Genomic DNA, 20,241 nt, shown 5'->3' with positions numbered 1-20,241 from the left:
CAAGAAGTACTGTTCTGCTGCCATGCTAGTTTGCTGTCTCCTTGCCCTGCTGACTGAATGAGAAGGACTGGACTTGCACCTTGAGCCCAAGACCACCAGATTGACTCCCAAGGCTCGTTGGCTAGCATCCTGATCCCAGCTTTAGGGGCAGACAAGGCTCAAATTATCTTGAATCCTGCACTTGGACTATGCCTGCTGTGAGTCCTACCCCCCAATTGGTGCCCCACCAGTCCTGGACCCTTGGGAGTGGGGCTAACAGTGCTCTGCCAGCCCATATGCAGTCTTATCAGAATCAACATAACACAAAATCGATGCAGCTTGTGTACCACCTCATCAGAACTTATGCAGTGTGACACAAACTCTACGCAAGCTCACATTGCAGCCTGCACAGATCATCAGAACTACTGCTGTGCAATGCATCCTTGATGCGTACCTCACAGCTCCTCATTGATCTGGCGCAGTGCAGCTCCACCTCGATACAAGCCTGTATCACAACCCACACAGCTCATCGGAACTGCTGCTGCATGACATATCCTCAATGCAAGCTCCATCGCAGCACTTGCAACTCATCGGAATCACCACTGCACAAAGCATCCTTAACGTGGACCTCACATCAGTTCTCGGGACTGCCACTGCATAGTGCAACATTCCACAACCAGGATTAAAGGTACATTTCTCAGTGGGACTAACTTGGTCCATGTATCTGGCCTGCTCTCCATTGTGATTGGACTAAACTTGTGACTTTATCCTCGTAAAGTACAATTAGATAACCACAGCTGGCACTTTGTGCTTTTAAGCACCATTTTACTCCTAAATCTTAAAAATTGCACATCTCTGGGTCTACTAATTAGATTTTTTTGTTTTGCTATCAAATAATTTATAACATTTTACACTAGTTTTCTAAATTGGTGTGTGATTTATTTTGTTGTGTTTCCTCTTTATTACTGATTGAATTGCTTGTGTAAATGTTTAACACATTGCCTTACAATACACCTGATTGCTTTGTACCAGGCTATCAAAGGGTTGAACACAGGTTACTTGCATTTGCAAGGAGTTGGCTTGCATTTCACCCTGATGAGAACTGTGGCTTCTGCTTGAGTATTGGTTCACCCCCTTCAACCAGTAACTCAATGACCTACTGTGAATATTTTTGTCAAGGACTAGATGCAGTGAAGGACTCTCTCTCTCCCTTCTTGAATGACAAAACAAATGGTAGCTCCTCTCAGTAGTCATGTACTACCCTGCATTTAAAGCAGATGTAAAAGGTGTCACTTGTCTCCTTGAGATTGTTCCAGTTAGAAGGAAAATGCTAAAAAGCCAAAAAGGGCAGAAAAAGTTTCCCTGATTAGTGGTGAAGAATTTTCTGAAGTTGTGAAGCAAGACAATAAAACTACACTGGCAGAGTACGGAAAGAGTCAGCAAATATTCTTCAAGGAAGAATAATCCAATCATCAAGAAATAGTATCGACATTCCCATTCTATAAGCACCAGTCAAACGTATGTAGTTTACCAACCCCTTCTGCTGTGGGATGGATGGTAGTGTTCCTGTGCACCTGGTGGAGTCGACCTGACCCCATTGTTTGTTCCCATAGTTGGTGCATAGTGTTTTCTAGTGTTATCATTATGGGCCCTGTTCCCATTCATCCGTTGACAATAGGTGTTGAATATGGATTGCTTGTCTCCAAGTGAACACGCTTTGGGTATGCTTCTACAGAACATCAACAGGATTGCGCCAGCTCTGTCTCCCACTCTCTTTGACAGTTTTACATGGATGCTGATGATGTGACTGCCAAACCTGGGAACATGATTTCTGAAATTCCTTTTTCATTATTTTACCTACTGGGTTAGATTCATTTGCAATTATTAGTTCAATTAAGCCTTACCAACTCAACATGCTTATGATTACTTCCTGTGATATCACCACCCATCTATCAACATCTTCCTGTTTAAGTGACACTGGGATGAGATTCAGTGTTGGTTGGTTGCTCTATATCCTCCTGGCGTTCTTGTATCTGCTGCGTTTTCTGTTCCTGTTGCCTGTCTTGTTCCTCTTATCTTAACTTGCAGTATTTTATCTGCTCAAAATTTCTCCTCTGTAAATTAGAGTTGTCTCCAGATGTGTATCTCTTACTTTCCTGTTGTTTCAGGGTTTAAATATGATTCTAGATCAAGGAATGAATGAGACAAGAGACAGGCCAATTCTTAGAACCAAGAAAAGAAATACATCTAAAACTTCACAAAGACCAACAGCGACATCAATAGAAAAAAGCTGCAGCAAAACAGGAAAACCAGGGACACATTAAATCTAAGATGGGATAAACAGAACATAAAATAGGGTATTTAAAAGCACTGTAGATAATTCTGCTCTGACTAAAGCCTCCTTATATGTGAGTTAGGCAGAAAATAACATTATAGGAAAATGGTTAGACATGATCTTGGGCAGTGAAGCTCTGGCAACACATACTAGAATGGTGACCAGCTTGGTTAGGAGTGGATATACGCCTAACTATGCCAAGCTTCTCATGAAAATGGGGTTGCCATTAAATTGCAGGCACAGTAAAGTATTCCAAATGTTTGACATCCTGCTCCTCATGCATCTGGTGGCTCCCATACTCCATATTCCAGCCCTGCTTCTTCTGACTCCTCAGCCCGATGTTCTGGACCGTTATTGCAGAACTCCTCTTCTAGTTGGTAACCTTCATGGATGTCGAGGTTAATGGCATGCTAATTGCGAATCCCAATCTCAGCAAATGCAGATGTGGAATGCTCAATGCACAGCAGGTGCAAGTACCTTTTCGACAATTGCAAAGTACAGGAACTATGCACTGCCTTCCAATCTTCTGGTAAAGGGGAAGGTGACAACATGGCCACTTTCAGGGTACCAATACAGCTCCACAGTGAGATCTTTCTGTAAATATAGCAATATGAAAACATGAACAAAACCACAACTATTATATTATGTAAAATATAAATCTAAGCAATGCGTTATTAGATAATTATGTCTGTACTGCAGTAAAATATTTCAACATTATCACTGTACAGCTGAGAGCTTCAAGCCACATATGAATGATGTGCACCAATGTATAATGTTGTTTAAACACACAACATTCTCAGAATGATGGTGTTATTAGTGAATGTATGAAGATATGCAAAAGATATATGTAGTTGGCAATTGATAAATGGTGAAGCAAAGCATAAACCACAAGCCTAATTCAACTAGACGGAAAGTGCAAAATCAGGTACAAAGCTTATATGAAGCAGGACATCAGGAAAAAAACAGCTTTAGTTATGTGCCTTTTTAAATTGTCGTCAATATCATAGACTTGAAATATCAATGTCTGAATCAACTTTACTGTGTGACAAATTAAAAAGGTGAAAAAAATTGCAACACGGATACCCTTGAATGATACTGAGAAAGAACAGGAAGTTCATAGGGCAAAGAGCCAGAAGACTATTGGCAGATCATTGATCTAGAGCCTGAAGGTAAAAAGCCCAAAATTGTTTGTGCGGGTGCGATGTAGACCAAGGTTAAATTGTTGAATACAGAGATAGTGGAGTAGTAAGCTTGAAGCAGGTGTACAGGAAGCTGTCTCTTAAGCAGTAGCAGTGATGATTAGCAATCACATTCGCTTTGCGCCACAATGGTAGTAGCAGAGGATCATCCACTGGATCAGTTCCCATCATTTAAATGGGAGCACTGGTTGATGTTCCAGCAGGGCATTTAGCACTACTCTATGATAGCAAGACTGGTATTGAATCATAGGTTTAGTTTGTTTAAATTGTCAAGGTGCAACATGGTAACTTTATGTTCAGCCAAAAGGGACCATCTAATGTGCTAACAAGAGGAGAATAAAATGTTGCACCACATTTCACAGTTATGTGAATAGTGAAAAGATAAACATCACCTTGACACAACTCACAATATGATGAATTCATTCAGAAAATATTACATTCATTCTCAAGGAGTACATAGAATCGTGGAATAAGAGAAGTGGGTGCCAACAATAATTGGCAACCAGGCCAGGTTTGGTGAAGTCTCAAGGAAGTGTGCAGTGATCAAGTAACAACATAAGAAATGCCCTAAAAGATTTGTGTATGACCATTACAGAGGCCTTAATAATCAAGCAATGGAATTAAATAGGACGGTCCCCTTGATGTAGGAGAAAGTTTGTGAAAGAAAGTGAATCTCATGGAATTAGGATGTAATGGCCCATATTAGGGGGTGTTTGTGATGGACAGGGAGACTCTCCCATGTATTAACCACATTATGTTGAGATCACGAGAAAGAGAAGAGGTTTTTTTCTATGTGTATTTGACTTTCATCCCAAACAGGATCACTGAAATGCTCCACATGATACATTTTTAGAAAGTCTACTCATAGATATCGAGTTCCACACCATCCTTTAGGTAGCTTATGATTAGCATTTTTCCCACAGATGAAATAAACTCCTGGTATGGCGGGTTTTTCCCAGCTAACATGAATGTCCAAACACTCTTAAACAAACACATGTCTGCATTCACTAGTCCCTACAAATGTTGTGTCAGTTTTTTACTTAGGTCTATACTGACACAGCTTTTCTACATGTAATTTCCCGCTAATGAATGGGATTCTTCTTCTCTACCTCAACTATGCAGCGCTATTCCTTTCTCTACTTTTGCTTTCATTGCTCTTCTTCTGTCTTCAAATTGTCCTATAAACTCCTTTTCTACTGGGGTACGAATACAGGTCAGGTTGTGTCTATGGGCATAGAGTGTACCAAATGTCAATGTAGGTTCAAAGAAACCTCCCACTGCATCAATGTTTTTAGCTTTGGCAATGCTGCTTAAATGTTTTAGGATGGGAACAGTTGAGATAACAAAATCATAGTTAGAGTATTAATACTGGAAACCCTTGCTGATACAAAAGAGTCAGCAACAAACTGCAGGAAATTCCACAAGTCAAGGGAATACTATGATAAGTGTTTTCCTCACTAACTGATGAAGGCAACTAGGTGCAGACTTTGCAGCCTTTAACTGCAATGGTGCTAACAGAAATTATACAATGATATACATTTGTAGACAGGTCACCTCTAGAATCATCTTCATGTAAATCTTTCTTATTGAACAATTGCTATAGGGCTTATAGAACTCGGGTCACTTGTGGATCCAACCTTTTCTGATGTAATAGGTATGGGTAAACTTAATCCAATAAGTAACAAAAAATGCATTATAAATGTTACAACTAACACTCCTTCACTTAAGTACTTAAGCTTGTTACTCTTGGTTGAGACCAAAAATAAAAAATAAAATGAAAAATGTGATAATGCAAATAGTGGCAGCAAAAATATCAACTGTCACTTTCAGTCCTTTTTAGTTGTGAGCAAAGCACACAGCAAACAATTGTCTTTTCAGCAAAGTTCATTATCAGCTGCAAAAATCTTCTTGATCTTCTTTAAAGTGTGCCAAGCTTTTCTAGCAAAAGTTCAAAAAGCCTCTAAAGAATGTGCAATCAAAAATCACCAATAAACACATGCAGGATATAATGTCTCAGTTCATCAAGTGGCAACATAATTTGAAAGTTCAGTTCTGCCACAGGAACAAATTCAAGAATGTTCAACTTGATACCTATTGTTAAAGCGAAAGCTTGTAAACTTTGGTGCAAAATGTGCTGCAAAATATGTCCATTCAGGTGTAGCGTATGTGAGAAAGTAGTCTCTTTCTAGCCTTGTTACCCCCACTTTTGGCCTGTTTGTGAGTGTATGTCAGGGTGTTTTCACTGTCTCACTGGGATCCTGCCAGCCAGGGCCCAGTGCTCATAGTGAAAACCCTATGTTTTCAGTATGTTTGTTATGTGTCACTGGGACCCTGCTAGTCAGGACCCCAGTGCTCATAAGTTTGTGACCAATAGGTATGTGTTCCCTGTGTGATGCCTAACTGTCTCACTGAGGCTCTGCTAATCAGAACCTCAGTGGTTATGCTCTCTCATTTCTTTCAAATTGTCACTAACAGGCTAGTGACCAATTTTACCAATTTACATTGGCTTACTAGAACACCCTTATAATTCCCTAGTATATGGTACTGAGGTACCCAGGGTATTGGGGTTCCAGGAGATCCCTATGGGCTGCAGCATTTCTTTTGCCACCCATAGGGAGCTCTGACAATTCTTACACAGGCCTGCCACTGCAGCCTGAGTGAAATAACGTCCCCGTTATTTCACAGCCATTTTACACTGCACTTAAGTAACTTATAAGTCACCTATATGTCTAACCTTTACCTGGTAAAGGTTAGGTGCAAAGTTACTTAGTGTGAGGGCACCCTGGCACTAGCCAAGGTGCCCCCACATTGTTCAGGGCCAATTCCCCGGACTTTGTGAGTGCGGGGACACCATTACACGCGTGCACTACATATAGGTCACTACCTATATGTAGCTTCACAATGGTAACTCCGAATATGGCCATGTAACATGTCTATGATCATGGAATTGCCCCCTCTATGCCATCCTGGCATAGTTGGCACAATCCCATGATCCCAGTGGTCTGTAGCACAGACCCTGGTACTGCCAAACTGCCTTTCCTGGGGTTTCACTGCAGCTGCTGCTGCTGCCAACCCCTCAGACAGGCATCTGCCCTCCTGGGGTCCAGCCAGGCCTGGCCCAGGATGGCAGAACAAAGAACTTCCTCTGAGAGAGGGTGTTACACCCTCTCCCTTTGGAAAATGGTGTGAAGGCAGGGGAGGAGTAGCCTCCCCCAGCCTCTGGAAATGCTTTCTTGGGCACAGATGTGCCCAATTCTGCATAAGCCAGTCTACACCGGTTCAGTGGACCCCTTAGCTCTGCTCTGGCATGAAACTGGACAAAGGAAAGGGGAGTGACCACTCCCCTGACCTGTACCTCCCCTGGGAGGTGCCCAGAGCTCCTCCAGTGTGCTCCAGACCTCTGCCATCTTGGAAACAGAGGTGCTGCTGGCACACTGGACTGCTCTGAGTGGCCAGTGCCACCAGGTGACGTCAGAGACTCCTTCTGATAGGCTCCTTCAGGTGTTGCTAGCCTATCCTCTCTCCTAAGTAGCCAAACCCTCTTTTCTGGCTATTTAGGGTCTCTGTCTCTGGGGAAACTTTAGATAACGAATGCAAGAGCTCATCCGAGTTCCTCTGCATCTCTCTCTTCACCTTCTGCCAAGGAATCGACTGATGACCGCGCTGGAAGCCTGCAAAACTGCAACATAGTAGCAAAGACGACTACTGCAACTCTGTAACGCTGATCCTGCCGCCTTCTCGACTGTTTTCCTGGTGGTGCATGCTGTGGGGGTAGTCTGCCTCCTCTCTGCACTAGAAGCTCCGAAGAAATCTCCCGTGGGTCGACGGAATCTTCCCCCTGTAACCGCAGGCACCAAAGAACTGCATCACCGGTCCCTTGGGTCTCCTCTCAGCACAACGAGTGAGGTCCCTCGAATCCAGCAACTGTGTCCAAGTGACCCCCACAGTCCAGTGACTCTTCAGTCCAAGTTTGGTGGAGGTAAGTCCTTGCCTCCCCACGCCAGATTGCATTGCTGGGAACCTCGTCTTTTGCAGCTACTCCGGCCCCTGTGCACTTCCGGCAGAAATCCTTTGTGCACAGCCAAGCCTGGGTCCACGGCACTCTAACCTGCATTGCACGACTTTCTAAGTTGGTCTCCGGCGACGTGGGACTCCTTTGTGCAACTTCGGGTGAGCACCGTTTCATGCATCATTGTAGTGCCTGTTTCTGGCATTTCTCCGGGTGCTACCTGCTGCTAAGAGGACTCCTTGTCTTGCTCGACGTCCCCTCTACCTCCTGGTCCAATTTGCGACCTCCTGGTCCCTCCTGGGCCACAGCAGCATCCAAAAATGCTTACAGCACGATTTGCAGATAGCAAGGCTTGTTGCCATTCTTTGGGCAGGAAAACACTTCTGCACAACTCTCCACGGCGAGAGGGATCCGTCCACTAAAGGGGAAGTCTCTAGCCCTTTTCGTTCCTGCAGAAACCTCAGCTTCTTCTGTCCAGTAGAAGCTTCTTTGCACCCACAGCTGGCATTTCCTGGGCATCTGCCCATCTCCGACTTGCTTGTGACTTTTGGACTTGGTCCCCTTGTTCCACAGGTACCCTCGACTGGAAATCCATTGTTGTTGCACTGTTGGTTTGTGTCTTCCCTGCATTATTCCTCTATCACGACTTCTATGTACTTGGGGGAACTTTAGTGCACTTTGCACTCACTTTTCAGGGTCTTGGGGTGGGCTATTTTTCTAACCCTTACTATTTTCTAATAGTCCCAGCGACCCTCTACAAGGTCACATAGGTTTGGGGTCCATTCGTGGTTCGCATTCCACTTTTGGAGTATATGGTTTGTGTTGCCCCTATCCCTATGTGTCCCCATTGCATCCTATTGTAACTATACATTGTTTGCACTGTTTTCTAAGACTATACTGCATATTTTTGGTATTGTGTACATATATCTTGTGTATATTTCCTATCCTCTCACTGAGGGTACACTCTAAGATACTTTGGCATATTGTCATAAAAATAAAGTACCTTTATTTTTAGTATAACTGTGTATTGTGTTTTCTTATGATATTGTGCATATGACACTAAGTGGTACTGTAGGAGCTTCACTCGTCTCCTAGTTCAGCCTAAGCTGCTCTGCTAAGCTACCATTATCTATCAGCCTATGCTGCTAGACACCCTATACACTAATAAGGGATAACTGGGCCTGGTGCAAGGTGCAAGTACCCCTAGGTACTCACTACAAGCCAGTCCAGCCTCCTACAGCGTACCTTTGAAATGGTACTCTCTTTGTCTTTGATCTCCAATCTACTTGTCTGTCTGTATCACTGTCACTCTGAACAGATTTTTCAGTTTCTTATGTAATAGTTGGGAGCACTTGCACTACTGGCACAGTTTGCTCATTTGGTCATTTGTCTCTAAATACAACTCTTTTTGCCATAGCACTATGTCCTTCGTCAGCATCTGAGCTTTTCAAATCCAGCTGTTTCTGTCTTGACCCTTCTATACTAACCCATGCTGTTGACTCACTCAGACCCCCCTCAGACTACAATTGTGCTGTACCAGTCACTTGTACATCCACAACAGCTTGACTAATCTGATTCCTCTGTCTTACTTCAGGAACAGGTGTTGTATACTCAGGGAACCTGGAACCTTGTGGGTATGACTTTCATGATCCAAATTAGGGAGATCAGCACACTTCACAGATGTCGTAGTTACAAGCATGACCAGCGTGGCCCCTTCTAATGCAGTTGTAAGCAGGACATCCCTGCATGTCTCTTCACAATGACCCAGGCTCCTGGACACAAGTCATGGAAGAGCTCCTGCTGAGGCTGAACAGTAGCTTTGCCAACCTGATGAGAGAGAAAATGAACCACGTCAGCAAGTCCTTTGCAATAATCCAGTGCCAAGTCATCTGTGATGTTCTCAAGCACATTTGCAGGTACAGCTGGCAATTTCATAGCACACTCCATTAAACTTTCATGTATGGACAGGGCAGTTTTTCTGTCTGGAGTACTGCGCAAACTCAGCAAAACAAAAGGCAATGCATTAGGTGATTTCAAAGAGGTGGAGGCACATACTTTCCCCAATGTAGACTTCAAAGCTCTATTAACTTTGATCCACCAATTCGGAAGCTTCAGGCCTGTTGCTGCAATGTAGTCTTTGCTCAACTTGTAATGCCACACATAATCATTTCTGCACTTCACTGCTGAAGTTTGTCCCTAGATCTGACTCTACGGAAATCAGGAAGCTGAACCTTGGTATTAACTCCCTAAGTAACACCTTTGCTGCTGTGAAACTGTCATTTATTTTCTCCTGGTTGGTTAAGCCTCAACTCAGCAAGAGAAAATGCAAACAATGACCAATATATTTCTTAGTCCATGCACACAGGTAGCTCAATACAATCAAGCTGCATCCTGTTGAAGGTCCACTGATCTGCCTATGTGACTCAGTGTTAATGCTGTCCATTTGCCTACATTCATCTTTTGACATGTGTACATCTATGACATAGGACCTCTGCCATCAATCTGAATCTGGGGTTGAACCAAGTTTGCCCGAATGTCCTAACCATAGCATCATGACCAATAGGACACAGATCATGGTATTGCCTTGCCATGGGTGGTAACAAACTATTGGGCATCGGAACTCTTTCATCACTTGAAACCCAAACATCATCTTCATCTCTTTTTACACAATCTGTACTAACCCAAGCTTGCTGTTCTTCCTCTGACACATCTTCTTGCAACCTCTTAACTTCCTCCCAGGTATCTGTAGCAGTTAACAGAAGACTGTGACATGTCTCATCATTTTACTCATTGGCGTATTCACCATTAAAGGCAGTAGAATTCAGGGCGCAGTACCTTGCCAACTCATTGGCATTGTTTGCGCAGTGAGTTACTGTTAGAAATGTGGTATCTAAATGGCAGTCAGTTTACATCTGGTCGAAGTAGGGACCCTAACTCCACTCAGGGTAAGGAAAATACACAGCTCGGATAACCCCTGCTCACCCCCTTGGTATCTTGGCACAAGCAGTCAGGCTTATCTTGGAGGCAATTTGTAAACTATTTGAACCAATACACAGTAACACAGTGAAAACACAACAAAAGGTCTCCACCCAAGTTTAGGAAAAATAGCCAATATTTATCTAAATCAAACAAGACCAAAATGACAAAAAGCTAACATACACAAGCAAAGATATGAATTTTTAAAGTAAAAAGAGTCTTAATGCATAGAAATCAACAAATGCATTGTTTTAGCAAAAAGTACCTGATATGCATCGAAAATAAAGCTGCACGGGCAAGTGTGTGTTGAAAAACCAAGCGATGCGTCTATTCCTTACTCGTTAGTGAAGCTGTGAGTTGATACTTTCTCTGCCGGGTAAGCGATGAGTCGATTCTTTACATGCAGGGAAGGGAGACATCAATTTCCTGACAAGCAGCCTCAGGTCTGTGCAGTGATGGTGAAGATTTTGAAGCACAGGTTCAATGCATACAAAATTCTGACTCGCTGTGCGAATGGTCTGCATTGAGAAGCGGCAGTGCATCGATTCTCCAGCTGTGAGGCAGGTGCTGCATCAAATTTCCAGCCGTGGGACAGGCGCTGTGTTGATTTTTCTGGCGCTCCCACAGTGGTGCATGGATTTCCCCTCGCAGGTTACCAGCTTCATCTTCTAAAGGGCCCAGCGACTGGATTTGGTACCACTTAGCAAATCAGGATTCTCAGCAGAGGAGTCCAGGCACTGGCAGATGAAGTATTTGATGTCCCTGAGACTTTAGAGCAGGGGGCAATCTCAGTCCAAAACCTTGGGGTATCTTCACAAGCAGGATACACAGCAAAGTCCAGTCTTTATCCTCTTTAAGGCAGAAGCAGCAACTGCAGGGCATCCCAACAAAGCACACACAGCAAAGGGACAGTACACCTCCTCCAGCTCTTCTCCTTGGCACAGGTTCCTCTTGATCCAGAATTGTCCAAAAAATCTGGGATTTGGGGTCCACTACTTATACTCATTTCTGCCTTCGAAGTAGGCAAACTTCAAAGGAAAGTCTCTGTTGTTCACAAGTTCCGGCCTTGCCCAGGCCTGACACCAGACACACCCCAGGGGGTTGGAGTCAGTATTGTGGGAGGGCAGGCACAGCTCTTTGTGTTACTGTCTAGATTGAATTCACAAACAGCCCAAGTATGACCTAGACAAAAATTCCACAGGCAGGCTGAGGCACAGAATGGTTAACAAGAAAGTGCCCACTTTCTAAAAGTGGCATTTTCAAACAGGCAATCTAAAAACCAACTCAACTAAAAACTCCTGATCTCTTTCTGCTCCCAATGGAAAACTGCACTTAAAAAATATTTAAAAGGCAGTCTCCTTGTTAACCTATGGGAGATATAGGCCTTGCAATAGTAAAAAACAAATTTGGCAGTATTTCACTAAAACACCCCAGTACATTTCATACCTTTTAAATACATGGCACCCTGCCTGTGGGGATGCCTTGGGCCTAACTTAGGGATGACATACATGTAGTAAAAAAGACAGTTTTGTCCTGGCAAGTAGGTGCACTTGCCATGTTGAACTGGCAGTTGAAACAGCACACACAGACACTGCAGTGGCAGGTCTGAGACATGTTTACAAGGCTACTCATGTGGGTGGAACAATCAGTGCTGCAGGTCTACTAGTACTAGTAGCATTTGATTTACAGTCCCTGGGCACCTCTGGTGTACTTTACTGGGGACTTACTAGTACATCAAATATACCAATCAGGGATAACCAATCATAATCACAATTTATACAGAGACCATGTGCACTTTAGAAATGGTTAGCAGTGGTAAAGTGCCCAGGATCCTAACGCCAATAAAAATTATTCAGAAAAAATAGGAGGATGGAGGTAAAAGGTTTTGGGACGATCCTGCAAAAAGAGCCAGGTCCAACAGTTACATAATCAGTGGCTTTGCGGTGTGCAGGAGCACATCACAACCACAATTTGGGCAGACAACTGTAATGCATTGTAAAGATTATACACTTTATATCCATTCCTGATAGGTGACCCAGAAGAGATCACAAAGTTGTGAACAGCACCAAAGCTACATTTTCTCACCCTCAGGTGTTCAGAAACACAGCATGATCTTGTAAGAGCAATTAATTCAGTTACTTGGGTAGAATAGACTTCTTCAAACCATGAGGCTTTGACTACACTTGTGACTGTACATATTGCATAACAATTCTGAGGGTATCATAATTGTCTTCTAAACAGGAGCCCTCAACAAGAATCACATAACCAAATTCGGGTGGGGGAATTTCTTGAATATCAGGTCTCGGCTTGGTGCAAAGTTCAGTGACATCTAGACAGTCCGGCTCAATTTCATCTGTACAGTCATCATTTACATCTTTATCATTCACAGGAATTTGCAAAAGATTTGCTGGATTCATACTATTACAGCATTTGAGTGACACATTCTGAGTGACTAACATTATTTGCTCTCAGCATGTCAAACGTGCACTTGTTAGATGCTGAGCCTTCGTGCGGGTTAACAAAATTCCAGCGGAGTGGGGAACAAAAACATTCAAAGGGTGTCCCAAACCGATGCTGTTGCTTACCGCAGCAACTGCGTTAAGCAACCAGGCAAAGCCAAAGCCACAGCATCTAAAGAGGCAGCAAAATATGCCACAGTTCTGTTGTCATTTATAGTGCATTTGAGGCAAAACCGAGAGAGTGTCACAGTGCTCCTTCCTCCGGATCTGCACGCCGTAGAACAAATGGACCACCTCCCGGCGTCACCAACTCAGAAAGTTATTATAACACTGAGTATTAATGAAGCCAAGCTGGGGGAAGGGAAATTAGGATAGGGAACTGCAGGGAGAGAGATCTGAAAAGGAAAATGGTTAAGCATGTATAAATATACTTGTTCACAATAACATCAACATGCAATTATGCACTTAGACTAAGGCATCTCCATGGATGCAAGTGTTGAGACCAATATGGGATAGACAAAGGTGTCTTAGTGGATGCAAGAGTTGAGACCCTTATGGAATAAACAAAGGTGTCTCCGTGAATGTAAGAGTTGAGACCCTTATGGAATAAACAAAGGTGTCTCCGTGAATGCAAGTGTTGAGACCCTTATGGAATAGACAAAGGCGTCTCCGTGGATGTAAGTGTTGAGACCCTTATGGAATAAACAAAGGTGTCTCCGTGAATGCAAGAGTTGAGACCCTTATGGAATAAACAAAGGCGTCTCCGTGAATGCAAGTGTTGAGACCCTTATGGAATAGAGAAAGGCGTCTCCGTGTGTGCAAGAGTTGAGACCCTTATGGAATAGACAAAGGCGTCTCCGTGAGTGCAAGTGTTGAGGCCCTTATGGAATAGACAAAGGCTTCTCCAGGAATGCAAATGTTGAGACCCTCATGGAATAGTCAAAAGCGTCTCCAGGAATGCAAGAGTTGAGACCTTTATGGAATAAACAAATGCGTCTCCATGAGTGCAAGTGTTGAGACCCTTATGGAATAGCCAAAGGCATCTCCGTGTGTGCAAGAGTTGAGACCCTTATGGAATAGACAAAGGCATCTCCGTGAGTGCAAATGTTAAGACCCTTATGGAATAGTCAAAGGCGTCTCCAGGAATGCAAATGTTGAGACCCTTGTGGAACAGACAAAGGCGTCTCCAGGAATGCAAATGTTGAGACCCTTATGGAACAGACAAAGGCGTCTCCAGGAATGCAAATGTTGAGACCCTTATGGAATAGACAAAGGCGTCTCCAGGAATGCAAATGTTGAGACCCTTATGAAATAGATAAAGGCGTCTCCAGGAATGCAAATGTTGAGACCCTTATGGAACAGACAAAGGCGTCTCCAGGAATGCAAATGTTGAGACCCTTATAGAACAAACAAAGGCATCTCCAGGAATGCAAATGTTGAGACCCTTATGGAACAGGGCATGGCCCTTCTGTAAATCATGAAACAAGAACAATTAGTAAAATCATGATACCTCAGGATGGCATGAGAATTAGGCAACAAACTGGGCGTGGCTCTTCTCTGAATCATAGAACAAGAACAATGGGTAAAATCATAATAATACTTCAGAATGCCATTAGCCTTAAACAAAACTGGGCGTGGCCCTTCTCTGAATCATAGAACAAGAATAATGGGTAAAATCATAATACTTCAGAATGCCATTAGCCTTAGACAAAACTGGATGTGGCCCTTCTCTGAATCATGGAACGAGAACAATGGGTAAAAACATGATACTTCAGAATGCCATGAGTCTTAGACAAAACTGGACGTGTTCCTTCTCTGAATCATGGAACAAGAACAATTAGCCTTGGATTATTAACATACTCCGAACATCAATCATGCAACTACTATGCATTCATAAGCATAAAATGTCTGGTCTCTGCCTAGAAATTCGCAAAGACTTAAACATGTATCTCACATATCATCAAAGACTTAAATATGTATCTCACATATTATGCTTCCACAAACAATGAAACTATGATCTGCTTATCTTTGAATCATTTCCAAATTTGCCACCTAGCCCTGAAAGTTTTACTCATGTAAACTGAAGCGCCTTGATTACTGTACCAAGAGCGATTTACTCCTTTGAACTGAAGCGCTTTATATGTCGTGCCAAGTGCGCTTTACTCCTATGAACTGAAGCGCTTTAAACATTGTGTCAAGTGCGCTCTACTCCAGTGAACTGAAGCGCTTTGTATATTGTGCCAAGGGCACTTTACTTCCTGTGAACTGAAGCGCTTTTGAACATTGAGGCCAATGACCTTTTTCTCCTCTGACACTGAAGCGCTCTGCCAATGCGGGTTATTACTGTGAACTGCAGCGCTATATCAAAAGCGTGTTACTGCTGTGAACTGAATCACTTTTCCAAAGCGCATTGCTGCTGTGAACTGAACCGCATTTCCAAAGCGCGTTGCTGCCATGAACTGAAGCGCTTTTCCAAAGCGTGTTGCTGCCGTGAACCGAAGCGCTTTTCCAAAGCGCGTTGCTGCCGTGAACTGTAGTGCTTCCCTGAGCGCATTTGCTGCCGTGGACTGAAGCGCTTTACTGAGCGTGTTTTGCTGCCGTGAACTGAAGTGCTTTACTGAGCGCATTTTTCTGCCGTGAACTGAAGCTCTTCACTGAAGCGCCTAAAACGCCATGCTCGTTAATGTAGGGGAATGCTGAAAGTTAGGGAGAAGCAACTCCCTTCTGACTTGGGCTCTTCACGACCTTACCGCTCACGAGTACGACCTACCTGTGTCTGAATTCCCAAAGGGAATAACTGGAGCCTTTGAGTTTCTGCCAAGCTGCCTTTGAAGAAATTCAGCTTTGCTCCAGAGGAAGGTCCCTTGAGGTCTGACTGCATCAAAGTCTTCAAAATAGTGAGCAACGTGCTTGGGTGTGGCTGGGCTTTATAGGCCTGCCACACCCCAAGATGGCCGCTGCCTCTAAAAACATAGGAAATGTAGTCCTTTCATAGGATAATACTGATAAGTGCATCTTGACCACCAATGGGCTGAACCTGCAGCTATGTGGGTGTTACCACAGGGCAAGCAACGCTGCTTTCCATTCTTTGGACAGACGGGATGACCAGTGGTGCGCATAATGCACTGCAAATCCACGCAGCGGACCTTGAAGTGGAACCTGGACCGCGTGCAGCCTTGATCCTGACAGAGTGCATTCACTCACAGCAGTATGTCCCCCTGGTCCTAACAACTCATTTTTACTACACTGGCTGTCCATTATTGAACCACTTATTGCGACCTCCAAGTGCATCATTTTGGGTGATTTTAACTTTCACCTTGAGGACAAACAGGACTGTTCTACTAGTCCTTTCCTTGACCTGATGTCTAATTTTGATTGGGATCTTAACATTACGTCAGCTACCCATTGGGCGGGGCACACCCTAAATGGCATTTCACACCATGATAGTTGTACCTTTATTAATAATTTTGCCCTTGATTGGTCCGATCATTATCTGCTATCTTTTAGTGTGGCTGGAAGGGGGATGTCCACTTATATCCCTCCAACCACCAAGTTGGGCAGACTTTCAGGCAGAATTGGGAGCAGAAGTTTGCACAGGCCTTTAAGTATGGCTGGGAACGTGGTAGGGAGCTGTTTAGCTCCTCGGCGGAAAGGTATGAAGAAAGGGTTAAGGGCAGCAGTGGGCCAGCTGGCTCCTTTATGGAAGACTAGACCCTTGCCCGGTAAGAAAGGATCTTTCCCTTCGTACACCAAGGAACTCAAGGATCTGCAAAGATGATATAGGTGGCAGGAGCGAAGATGGAAACTGGATCAACACTCAGTGGAGAGAGACAAGCTTAGGACTCTGCTTGGGGACTATAAGCTGGTGATTAGGAAAGCAAAATCTGATTATTTCACTCTTAAAATCAAGGGAGCAGACAATGCACCTAGGGAACTTTTTAGGGTGGTCTGCTTCCTCACCTCCCTGGCCACCTTTCCAGAACTAGAGAATTCCCAAGCCTTTTGTAATAAGGTAGCATACTTTTTCGAAAACAAAGTCTTACAGATCCACTTAAATTATGCCCCACACCCTTTGGATCTGGACCCTGCAGTCTCTAGTGCTGATATTGTTACTAACAACAGTCCCCTACTCAGCAATTTCCCCCCTCTGACAGACTTAAAGAACCGTTGTCAGGGGTTAGATCAGGGTCCTCAAACGATCCTAGCTCCCCTAAAGTATTGAGGCTCGCACCTGACCTGGTGTCTGAAGCATGAGAATTGGCTTACCAGGAGGTATTGAACACCCCGGTTTTCCCCCTGTCCTGGAAAGAAGCAATTGTAATCCCGCTCAAAAAGAAATCAGGAGGCGACACTAATGATCTTAAGAATCTTCACCCCATCTCTTTATTATCTACCTCGGCTAAAATTCTAGAAAAGCATCTTAATATCGAACTAGCCCGTTTCCTCCAGGAAAGTGGTTGCTTAGAACCCTCCCAGCACGGTTTTCGGGAAACCGCACAGTACAGAATCCGCTCTTACTGCTACTTCCGACTTGATCTGTCAGATCATGGATCAAGGGGAGGGAGCCATTCTTGTATTATTAAACCTTTCAGCAGCATTCAACACTGTTTTTCTGCAACTGGTGGTGCAACGCCTTTACCAGGTTGGGGTAAGATACAGTGCCCTGGATATCCTGGAGTCTTTTCTGTGTGAAAGATCAACCATAGTGAGTTGTGGAGATTTTAGAGCTGACCCATTCCAACTTCCTTGTGGGGTCCCTCAGGGGCCATTTCTTAGCCCCACCCTGTTCAGTCTGTATGTGGCACCATTGGCAAAGTTTGTCTGTTCATTTGGCTTTCAGGTCTTCTGATATGCTGATGATACACAAGTTATTATCACGGTCAATAGGAACTAGGAGGAGGTAGCAGTCAGGTTTCACAACTGCATGAATAAGGTCAATAAATGGATGAGCCATTACTGTCTAAAAATCAATGGAGAGAAAAATGAATAACTGTTTTTCGGCTGTAATAGCTCTTTCTGGAGCTCTCGCTGGTGGCCGCAATCTTGCAGAGACCTGCCTGTACCCATATCAGTATATTACAAACCACAGAGGGTAACCCTGCCAAGCCCAAGAGGGGCTGGGTAGAAATTATTAAGAGACTACAATGCCCCCTCTAAAACCGAGGGGGTCATTCCGACCTTGGCGGAAACCGCCATGCGGCCGCCAATGCGGCCGCATTCACGCGGCCCCCATTCTGACATTCCCGCTGGGCCGGCGGGTGCAAACCAAGTTTGCGCCCGCCAGCCCAGCGGAAATGAGGCCGCAACACAGGAGCCGGCTCCTAATGGAGCCAGCGGTGTTGCGGCCGTGCGACGGGTGCAGTTGCACCCGTCGCGCTTTTCACTGTCTGCTATGCAGACAGTGAAAAGCTGGCCGGGGCCCTGTTAGGGGGCCCCTGCACTGCCCATGCCAGTGGCATGGGCAGTGCAGGGGCCCCCAGGGGCCCCAGGACACCCCTTACCACCAGCCTCTTCCTGGCGGTGCAAACCGCCAGAAACAGGCTGGCGGTAAGGGGGTCATAATCCCCAGGGCAGCGCTGCTTGCAGCGCTGCCCTGGCGGATTATCACCACCGGGGCATAAACGAAGGGAAACCGCCGGCCCCGGCGGTGCGACCGCCGCGGTCAGAATAGGGAAGAAAGCACCGCCAGCCTGTTGGCGGTGCTTTCGACATTTTTGCCCTGGCGTAATGACCCCCCAAGTCTAATAACATACATATATCCTATACTTAACATGCAGCATAATAAAAAACTAATTAGAAAAAAATCCTTTACTTATATACAAATATTATATTGCATATACACATGAGAACAAACCCCTATCAAAAACACTAAATAAGAAGGACAAAAGAAAGTGCTAAAAGATCAGGTGCTCGTGATTAGAAAAGGAAGAGAACCATAAATCTCAAAACTATCCAATAGAAACATAGATTAAAAAGACAAGCCTGTTGGTTCAACCTCTTCCACATTGAATCATTAAGATAAATACAAGAGTATTAAATACCCATTCGAGTCCTTCCTTCATTGTAAAAAAGAGAAAATACATCCAGGCTCAAACACCATCGTCGACGTTTCAACCCCCTCTGGCTCTCTGGCTAATTCCGGGCTCACACACGGGTCTTCATCAGGACTAAAACAATAGGGGACCACTAAAGTAATCCAAAAAGAATAGTAATCAATCTTATTATCCTAATCTTTTTGTAAAAAATTATGATTCTGCAAATCTATTTACACCAATACTTACACTTAGTACAATCTCATTCTTGAAGCCACTTCAATCTCACTTCACCTCGCCTCACATCTAAAACATACAAAAACTTACTGTTTTAATTAACTCACTATACAACAAAATGATATTAAACCAACCAACTAACACTATATTCTTACCCGAGGTTATTAGAAATATGCTCCTTCCACCATAATTTCACCAAATTTCTTCAGAATAATCCCTTAAAAACAACCAAACACACATTAAAATCTCCCTTCAAAACAGACATCTTAATCACAATAACCTCACAATTCTCTGTGTTCTATGAGAAAAAACACACAGAATGGATCATTCATATATTACTTCTTTAATTGAATTATTCTATTCTTCAATTCTCCTAACAGTAAATAGGTAAAGAAACCCAATATATCCAAAAAGCAAAACTATTCTGCTCTATCAAACAACTCACAAAGCCCATATACCTTTCGATATGGAAGCCGGTAGTTTTACTTCATGTGTGAACCTCAGAAACGCGGCAAATCTCACGCAGCACTTTTATAACTGCCTTAATTTCGTAAAGCGGACACAGGTGTGGAAACCATTGTTTAAAATGTTCCACTCTGGTCCGCATGCACTAACGGGCTCTATTCGCCCCCTATGGCACGTGCCGTAAGTCTACCGCCACGCTTATCTAGCTTCCTGCATTCAGTGAAGCAAACACAGATGTGGAACACAGTTTGCATTGTTCCAATCTGGTCCGCCTTCACAATGGGCTCTATTTGCTCCCTCTGGCGTCTATGTGTGTAGCAGCAATGTTTACATAATTACTGCAATTAAGCACATATCACGAAAAAAAAATGATCGTATGACTAGAACATAAAACGGCATGCAAAAACCTTCACATGTTATTATACTCCGATCCAAATCCCCATATAATGATGCCCACAGCGGTCCTCGTAATTTAACAACACTGATATTAAGCTTCACCAGTTATCATCTCACTCATACACCTGAGACCACGTATCGATAATGAGAAAAG

General features: G+C 43.9%; 1 long non-coding RNA gene across 1 annotated transcript; it reads right to left on the bottom strand.

The window, feature by feature from the left end:
* Nucleotides 1-1,532: 1,532 nt before the first annotated feature.
* On the bottom strand, nt 1,533-19,720 carry LOC138283267 (uncharacterized). The gene is made up of 5 exons (XR_011201162.1): nt 19,685-19,720; nt 19,382-19,443; nt 19,239-19,295; nt 18,999-19,143; nt 1,533-2,908 (listed from the first exon to the last, which is right to left on the bottom strand). It is a non-coding gene; the product is annotated as an uncharacterized lncRNA (long non-coding RNA).
* Between the last annotated feature and the right edge of the window lie 521 nt (nt 19,721-20,241).

This window comes from Pleurodeles waltl, chromosome 3_1, assembly GCF_031143425.1.
Source record: "Pleurodeles waltl isolate 20211129_DDA chromosome 3_1, aPleWal1.hap1.20221129, whole genome shotgun sequence".
Lineage (NCBI taxonomy): Eukaryota > Metazoa > Chordata > Amphibia > Caudata > Salamandridae > Pleurodeles > Pleurodeles waltl.
Note: the sequence above shows the minus strand (reverse complement) of the source record. Positions and strands in the feature narration are given on the sequence as shown.